Here is an 8,836-nt window from a genome sequence, read left to right as displayed (position 1 = left end):
TTTTAGTTGAAACTTCCTTTGTAGATGAATAAACCTTGTAGAACACTTGTTATTCTTGTATCTAGCATGTCTATATGGTTTGGTACCAACTTCGGGAAGATTGAGGTAGCAATACATGTTTAGTTTGTGTTTTTTATGTTAACATCTTCTCTTGTACATTTATTGCCTTGTTGGAAGAAGTTATGCATCAAAAATCTTCACTTGACAGCAAAAGAACAGAGTTTAAAGGTTTTAGACAGAGTTCAGCTCGCTCGAGCGCCATATGGTGCGCTCGAGCGAGCCATGTGAACCTTGGAACCGAACCATGCTCGATCGAGCGAGCCATGCTCGGGTTCCCTTATAAAAAAAATTTCTTTTAGTTTTATCCTTCCATGCTTGGATGATGTTTAGGATTTAATCATGTTGTATCCTAATTGCCCTACAAGATTAGATTAGCACCCGAGTTCCTCACAGTTGTCGTCGTTTAATTCTCTGTTGAGTAATTGTAACTCTTTCAAGTGCAATAAAAGTCATAAATTACCTTATCGTGATTTTTCCCTCTCTTCGCAATTTTTCCTTGAACTTATTTTCTCGGATGTCTGGACTCTGGACCTCCCCAGGTTTCTCATGTGATGGCTATAAATATAATGTTATTTTTGTTTACTACTACAACAAATATATTTGGTTATACCCTTTAAAACATAACTCGGACATTCTCACGTCTTTCGTTGTTTCAAGTCTCTTATTGAAAAGTGGTTTGGTCGTCCCATTCTCACCCTGTACACTGATAATGATGGTGAATTCCTTGCTCTCAAAGTATTTCTTAATCTGCATGGGATTTCTCATTTGACCACCCCTCCCCATACTCCTGAACACAATGTCTTCTCTGAACATCGTCATTGTCATGTTGTTAAGTCTGGTCTGGTTCTTCTACATCATGCATCTATCCCCCCCCCCCAACCAAGTTTTGGCCAATTGACTTTTCCACAACAATTTACCTTATAAAATAGACTACCTAAACGCAATATGTCCTAAAAGTCGTCCTTCAAATGCCTGTTTGGTGTCCGCCCTAATCTCTCTAAACTTCGTATCTTTGGTTGTCTCTGCTACCCCCGACTTCGCCCATACTTCTTCTACAAGCTTACCCAATGCTCATCACCTTGTGTCTTCCTTGGTTACTCACTTAGTCAGAGTGCCTACCTATGTTATGAGTCCTCATTTGGCAAAATCTTCGTCTCGCATCATGTTGTTTTTGTTAAGTCTGAATTTCCCTTTGTTAGTGCTGGTTCTGGTGCTGGTTCCTCTCTGAGAGTGCTATCTGATATGCCGATGGAGGATTCCATGGCTGCTGCTCCTTCACCCCTCAGTTCACCTGAGTCGTGCTCTGTGCCAAACACCTGCACCCCTGATCTACCACCCCTGAACCCGCCACCTGTCGATCCCAAACCACCCCCGCCCCCACCTAACCCCACGGCCAAACCCCCCAAGCCACCATCCGACTCGCATTCCAACACTCATCCTATGGGGTTACCCGCTCTAGAAATAATATCTTCAAACTCAACCCTTGCTTTGGCCTAACCATTGTCACTGACTCCGCTCCATCTGAACCGACCACACATACTTCCGCTCTCAAGGGCCTTCACTGTTGTGCAACCATGTTTGAGGAGTTTGATGCTCTTCTTCTTAATCACACCTGGGATCTTGTTCTCTCTGACATCTCTTAGAATGTGTTTGACTGCAAATGGGTGTTTTGGATTAAACAAAAATTGGATGTCTCTGTTGATCGCTACAACGATCGTCTTGTTGCGAATGGCTTTCATCAGTGTTCGGGTCTTGATTACTCTGACACTTTCAGTCCTATGACGAAGCCCACTGCATTTCACATTTTGTTTTCTCTATCAGTTTTCAATGGGTGGTCTTTTCATCAAATAGATGTGAATAATGCTTTTCTGCAGGGTCAATTAGATGATTGTGTTTATATGGCACAACCGCATGGTTTTGTTGATGATTCGCTTCCCTCCTATGTCTGTAAGCTAAACAAGGAGATCTATGGCCACAAACAGGCACCGCGCGCTTGGTACACAACGCTTCATCAGTTTGTAATCAGTGTTGGCTTCACTTGCTCTCTGCTGACATATCTCTATTTATTTATCGTTCTGGCAACATTACTATGTATCTAATTGTATAAGTTGATGATCTGATTCTCACAAGGAATGATTCTGGTGCTCTCCAGGGCTTCATAGATTGCTTAAGCGGTCGTTTTTCTTTCAAGGATCTAGGTTCCTTGCCTTATTTTCTAGGTATTGAGGCTGATTCCTATGTAGGGGGACCTTTGTTTGTCGTATAAAAATTACCTTCTTGATGTTTTCACCAGGACGAACATGGATGACTCCAAGCCTGTTCAACTCCCTCTCGCACGTCTTCAGCCCTGCACCTGCTGGATGACTCGCCCCCTTCCGATTCCATCATTTATCACCAAACGTTGGGGAGTCTGCAGTATCTTTCGTTTGGTCGGCATGATATTGCCTTTGATTTTAACAAGTTATCTCAATTTATGCACTCTCATTCTTCTCTACACTGGGGTTCTGTCAAACGTCTCCTGTACTATTTAAATGCTACACGCTCCTATAGTCTTCTTCTTTGGCTGCATAGTTATCCGTCCCTGCATGCCTTCTGTGATGTGGATTGGGCCGGTGATCTTGGTGATCGTACTTCCACTTCTGCCTATATTGTGTTCTTGGATCCAAATCCTATCTCGTGAAGCTCCAAAAAGCTGGGCTCTGTTGCTCGCTCGTCTATTGAGGCAGAATATCGTGTCATTTCCTCTACGGCTGCTGAACTAAAATGGGTTCGATCATTACTTGCTGAACTTGGGGTTGTTGTTGGGTCTTCCCCGGTCATTATCTACTATGACTACATTGGGGCTACTTACCTATGTGTTAATCCCGTTTTCATTTTTGCATGAAACATATTGTCTTGGATTATCACTTTGTTCGTGAGCTAGTTCAAAGTAACAAAATTCGAGTTATCTCATGTCTCGTCTTCTGACCAGCTGGTTGATGCTTTGACAAAGCCGCTCCCTAGTACTCGTTTGCGTCTACTCTGTTCCAAGAATAGTGTCTCTACGGGCTCGCCATCTTGAGGGGGTATATGTTCTATTCTATATCTTGGAATATATTCTATATTATCTTTATATATTGTATTTCCTTTTATTGTTCTTAGGTTTTTATTTGTATATAAATACATCTTGTATTCATTCTTGAAAATATATCAAAATTATATTTTGCTTGAAACTTATGATATTTGAACAAAAGCCTCATTATCTTTTACATACAAATTTACTAGGGACAAAAAACCCTTGTGTTTGGGGCAAAAGTTATATTTGCATGAAGTTTGTTTATATAGATTTAATATATTTCATTTTAAAGGGGGAATATATCTACTTAGTATTGTTTGAATGGTTTTAATGTTAGCAACCAAAACTAATATTGTGATCTTTTTCTCTTCTAATTCTGGGTCTTTTGTTGTTTCTGAATAAACAATGAGCGCGCACCATATTGTGGACAAGGCAGATATCTCAGGCGAGGCTTCTTCGCGTCACGATGCTGATGACTTGCCTTATGTTCACAAGGTGGGAGTGCCTCCTAAGAAGAGTCTGTTGGATGAGTTCAAGTTCACTTTCAAAGAGACTTTCTTCCATGATGACCTCCTGAGATCTTTCAAGGACCAACCAAAAGCAAGAAAATTTTTACTCGGATTCAAGCCATTTTCTTGATTTTCGACTGGGGAAGAAGGTATGATCAAGGGGACCTCATCGCAGGACTTACCATTGCAAGTCTCTGCATATCTCAGGTAGGTCCTCGAAACTCACCGATTCGCTATCCGACTAGAATTCTCAGCATATATTTCTAACATTTACAATCTTAAATCATGTAGGATGTTGGATATGCAAACTTGCCAACTTGGATCCACAATATGGGCTGTGTAAGTTGTTTCACTGTATTGTTTGAGCAATCTCCACTCAAAATTCCCAGAAATCCTCTTCATGGATATAAAACTTTATAAGGCGCATGCAACTGAACTAATATGCTGATAAATATTTACTCAAGAAGATCATCTCAACACATAAGAACTTTTGTCATCAAATTGCAGACAGTAGTTTTGTTCCACCCTTAATATATGCCTCCATGGGGAGCTCGAGAGATATAGCTATTGGCCCTGTGGCAGTGGTGTCTCTTACTCGGATCCATGCTTCAGAACGAATTCGAACGAAACTACAAAAAGTAGAATACCAAAGCCTTGCATTTACTGCCACATTATTTGCCGGAATCACCTAATTCGTATTATGTTTCTTCCGGTATTATTCTTGTAATTAACATCTCCACGAAATTCAAATTTGGTCATTTTTAATTCTAGATAGTTTGGTTTGAGGTTGGGTTTCTTGATTGACTTCCTCTATCATGGCAGCCATTACCATTACCCTCCAGCAGCTCAAAGGTTTACTAGGGATACAGAATTCCACCAAGAAAACTGGCATAATTCTAACATCCGAACCTTTCATCCTGTCCGAAGGTGACCACATAAAAAAGTTCATCAACCCTTCATCAAATCTATTTCACCCGCAGCCGTGTCGCCATAGGTTTCAGAATCGGTGTGTTGGCGGGGACAATTGCACTCACTGTATGAGAATTATATTAGAGCACAAAATCCATACGCAATTCAAATAACAGAGCCAGAAATCAGCGTTGACTAACATGTGACAGGAAGCAGTAGCGATTGGCAGAACTTTTGCAGCAATGAAAGATTATCACTTGGATTGGATGGGAACAAAGAAATGGTAGCATTAGGTTCCTTGAATATCATTAGCTCCATGACATCTTGTTACATAGCAACAGGCAAGTCAAATGCATACTTCCTCATTGATGGAAAACAAAAATTGCCCATATTACGTTGAAGGCCGCTTATGTGGCATATAACACTCCAAATGGTACAATCAAAAAAAATACACCAAACGCAAAGACACAGTAAGAATATGGCATGAAAATAGTTTGTTCAGAGTGTGATAGATTTTAATTTCAGAAAAAACGATCATCAATTTATTTATTTTCAATTTTCAAACTTGAAAAATTTAACACATTTTGATTTATCGGTGTTTGACCCATAAATTAATTTATGCCATTAATTTATCATTTAATCAATTATAAAATTTAATGATAGATCTCGGTGAATTAAAACCCAATAAAGTTACAGGAACTGCAAAGAATTGCTCAACAACTTCCAAGACCCACTACTGCACTCGGGGAACCGGATTGACTCTCGAGGAACCAAGCAAAGAAAGAGGAAAAGACCAAGTCAAAACAGTTACAAGTAGTGGGATGGTGAAGTTGGGCACTCGGGGAACCTTCGGCACTCGGGGAACCAAGCTGAGAAAGAGTGAGTGGAAGACCAAGTCTAAGCAGTTAAGAGTTAGTGGGCCTGTTAATGGGGCTGTTAGTGCTGCAAGTAGTGGGGCTAGTGGTGGTGAGCAGTTGAGGAACTGACTCGGGAACCAGCATATAAAAGGTGCATTCATGCAGAACACAAGAGAACAACCAACAATCCAACAATTCCAAGCTCCAAAAGCTCGAATTCTTCAGCATATTTCTGCACATTTTCAAATTTTCATCATTGTTCTTGTATTTTTCTAGATTTTCAGTCCATATTTTCGTAGTTCCTCAAGCTTTCCAGCTACATTTTTTATTTTGTTTTATGGCAAACACTTGTCATTTTCAAATTTTTAGTAGTAACGTTGAAGTTTCAATTGCTATTAATGATTTTTCTTCATTATTCCTTATGTTCTTTGGCGTTTAACCGGTGAAATTGAGATCGGCGATGAAATCGGGGCTCACATTCGCTTGATTTTAGAAGTTAGATTTTATTTTTCATTTTTATTTCATTTCGGCACTCACGTGCCTGGCACGCCTGCGCAACACACAAAATTCGTCAATTTTTATGTGCAAACATAATTTTGGCACGCCCGGTGGGACCAATGACGTCGAAGACCGAAGGAAGCATTAACGAAGGAGGTGACGATTTTTCTGCACACGAAGAAGAGTCCGAGAAACCACCAGAATATTATGGATCAGAAAGTGCGAGGATCTATTCAGTTCATCTTGATTCCATCAACACTAAGGAACTGGAGATGATGGAAATAATGTTGAACACCATGGAACGTATGGAGGAGGCACATAGGCTTCTGATTTCGGCCATGGGCTTCATGCGGGGTGAGATGAGCAAAATCAAATCTGGTGAAGAATCTGTTCCTAAAATCACCATCTCTCAAGAACAGACGGTGAACCTTAAGAAAACTGCTGAGGTAAATATCAATCAAGAGAATGATGTTTATCGATGCACTCCACTTCACAAAAGAGAGGAAGAAGTGTGGAAAAGAACTCCTCAAAATCTGAAGTATAACAGTAAGATTTAAGTTTTTCAACAATTTTTTGTCATTAACCAAAAAGTGTTCTGCAGGGTTACAGGGAACCATCAATCGAGAACGCAATTCTATGAATACTCGGGGGGCACCATATCTCCCTCAACCTTTGGTTATCACACACTTTTTGTACAGGTACAAAAATAAGTACAAAGTGTATCAAAGAACCACTCAAGGACCGAGGAACCCATTACGTCCTGGAGAAACCAAAATCCAAAGGTCGAGGAACTACTCGCATACTGGAGGAACCATGGCCCACGGGCCAAGGAACATTTTATATCATTGTGAAAATGTGACATCAAAGAACTGCTCATATATACGAGTATGAACCATGGCTCGAGGGCCACAAAGCGATACTTACCAGCAAAGGAACAATATTTCACAATCAAGGAACAGGTTTTCTCCAGCATATTGGCCGGTTGGGCCAAAATCTTGCGGGAAACTCAGCTCAATGCATGATATTATATCCAAGCATATTGGCCCGTTGGGCCAAAAGCTTGCCGGGGGGCAATTGTTTGACCCATAAATTAATTTGTGCCATTAATTTATCATTTAATCAATTAAAAAATTTAATGATAGATCTCGGTGAATTAAAACCCAATAAAGTTATAGGAACTGCAAAGAATTGGTCAACAACTTCCAATACCCACTACTGCACTCGTGGAACCGGATTGACTCTTGAGGAACCAAGCAAAGAAAAAGGAGAAGACCAAGTCAAAACAGTTACAAGTAGTGGGATGGTGAAGTTGGGCACTCGGGGAACCTTCGGCACTCGAGGAACCAAGCTGAGAAAGAGTGAGAGAAAGACCAAGTCAAAATAGTTAAGAGTTAGTGGGGTTGTTAGTGCTGCAAGTAATGGGGCTAGTGGTGGTGAGCAGTTGAGGAACTGACTCGGGAACCAGCATATAAAAGGTGCATTCATGCAAAACACAAGAGAACAACCAACAATCCAACAATTTCAAGCTCCAAAAGCTCGAATTCTTCAGCATATTTCTGCACATTTTCAAAATTTCATTATTGTTCTTGTATTTTTTTTCTAGATTTTCAGTCCATATTTTCGTAGTTCCTCAAGCTTTCCAGCAACATCTTTTATTTTGTTTTATGGCAAACACTTGTCATTTTTAAATTTTTAGTAGTAACGTTGAAGTTTCAATTGCTATTAATGATTTTTCTTCATTATTTCTTATGTTCTTTGGTGTTTAACCGGTGGAATTGAGACCGGCGATGAAACCGGGGCTCACATTCGCTTGATTTTAGAAGTTAGATTTTATTTTTTATTTTTATTTCATTTCGGCACTCACGTGCCTGGCACGCCTGCGCAACACACAAAATTCGCCAATTTTTATGTGCAAACAATCGGCAAATCAATTATTCTTTGTTATAGCTTTTGGAAGAAGGTCAGATGTTCAACCCTACATTAATATTCGGAAGCGAACACTAAATCCTTGCCGTTGATCTCACAGGATCATTCTCACGGTCTGCTGTAAATTACATGGCTGGATGCCAAACAGCTGTATCAAATATTGTCATGTCGTGTGTGTTGTGTGCCTGACTCTAGTCGTGATCACTCCCCTATTCAAGTACACCCCTTCTGAGTTTATCCACCATTCAATCAGAAAAACCACTTGTCATGATTTATTTTGCAGGATATTGCGATCGCTCACGGATGTAGAGGAACAGCTCAAAGAAAAGAACCAACAGAGAATTCAATATCAATTTGATAGTTGAAATGTCACGTAATAAACAACCTTTCTAGTGGTCTTGAAAATTTTTCCATTTACTAAATCCAAATATCGTGCAAATTAACCAAAGGCAAACATTTCTTCCTTCTAAACTTTCAGCTGTAACTGATATAGATATACCAGTGGCATTCATGCCATGGAAGAGCTGTACAAAAGTCTACAAAAGAGACATACAACTAAGTTGATGATAATATCAAGGCGTCAGGGTCATTTAAAATGTAACATCTAATTCATTTGTTCTTATTTGTTTATGTTTGCCAGCTTGTTCTAGAAAATCCCGGACGGTCTGTTCTTGACAAACTTCATGCATCAGGATTAGCCAACACAGTTGGAGATGACAACGTTTTTCTCACAGTTGCAGATGCTGTCGTGACTTTGGCTCCTAAGATGGAACCATAGATCAAAATGGAGGGAGAAAGTGAGTGTTATGGGAAGGTCGTCTTTTAGGATAATAAACCATGACTCGGTTCACTTTTGAAATCAATCATTTTGTAATATCTGGGGCCGCATGCCTGTTACTTATCCCAACTTGTCACTTAGCAAACATAATTAAGCGATAGACCACGAGCATTCATTTAACACCAACGTAGAAATTTGAAGTGAAATAATGCCATATAAAATAAACAAACACAAGGTAAAAACA

At 39.9% G+C, this 8,836-nt stretch overlaps 1 pseudogene; it reads left to right on the top strand.

Moving 5' to 3' along the window:
- The first annotated feature begins 3,520 nt into the window (after positions 1 to 3,520).
- On the top strand, positions 3,521 to 5,519 carry LOC140862407 (sulfate transporter 1.3-like; annotated as a pseudogene).
- Positions 5,520 to 8,836: the final 3,317 nt, after the last annotated feature.

The sequence above is a fragment of the Henckelia pumila genome, chromosome 4 (genome assembly GCF_033568475.1).
Source record: "Henckelia pumila isolate YLH828 chromosome 4, ASM3356847v2, whole genome shotgun sequence".
Classification (NCBI taxonomy): Eukaryota; Viridiplantae; Streptophyta; class Magnoliopsida; order Lamiales; family Gesneriaceae; genus Henckelia; species Henckelia pumila.
Note: the sequence above shows the minus strand (reverse complement) of the source record. Positions and strands in the feature narration are given on the sequence as shown.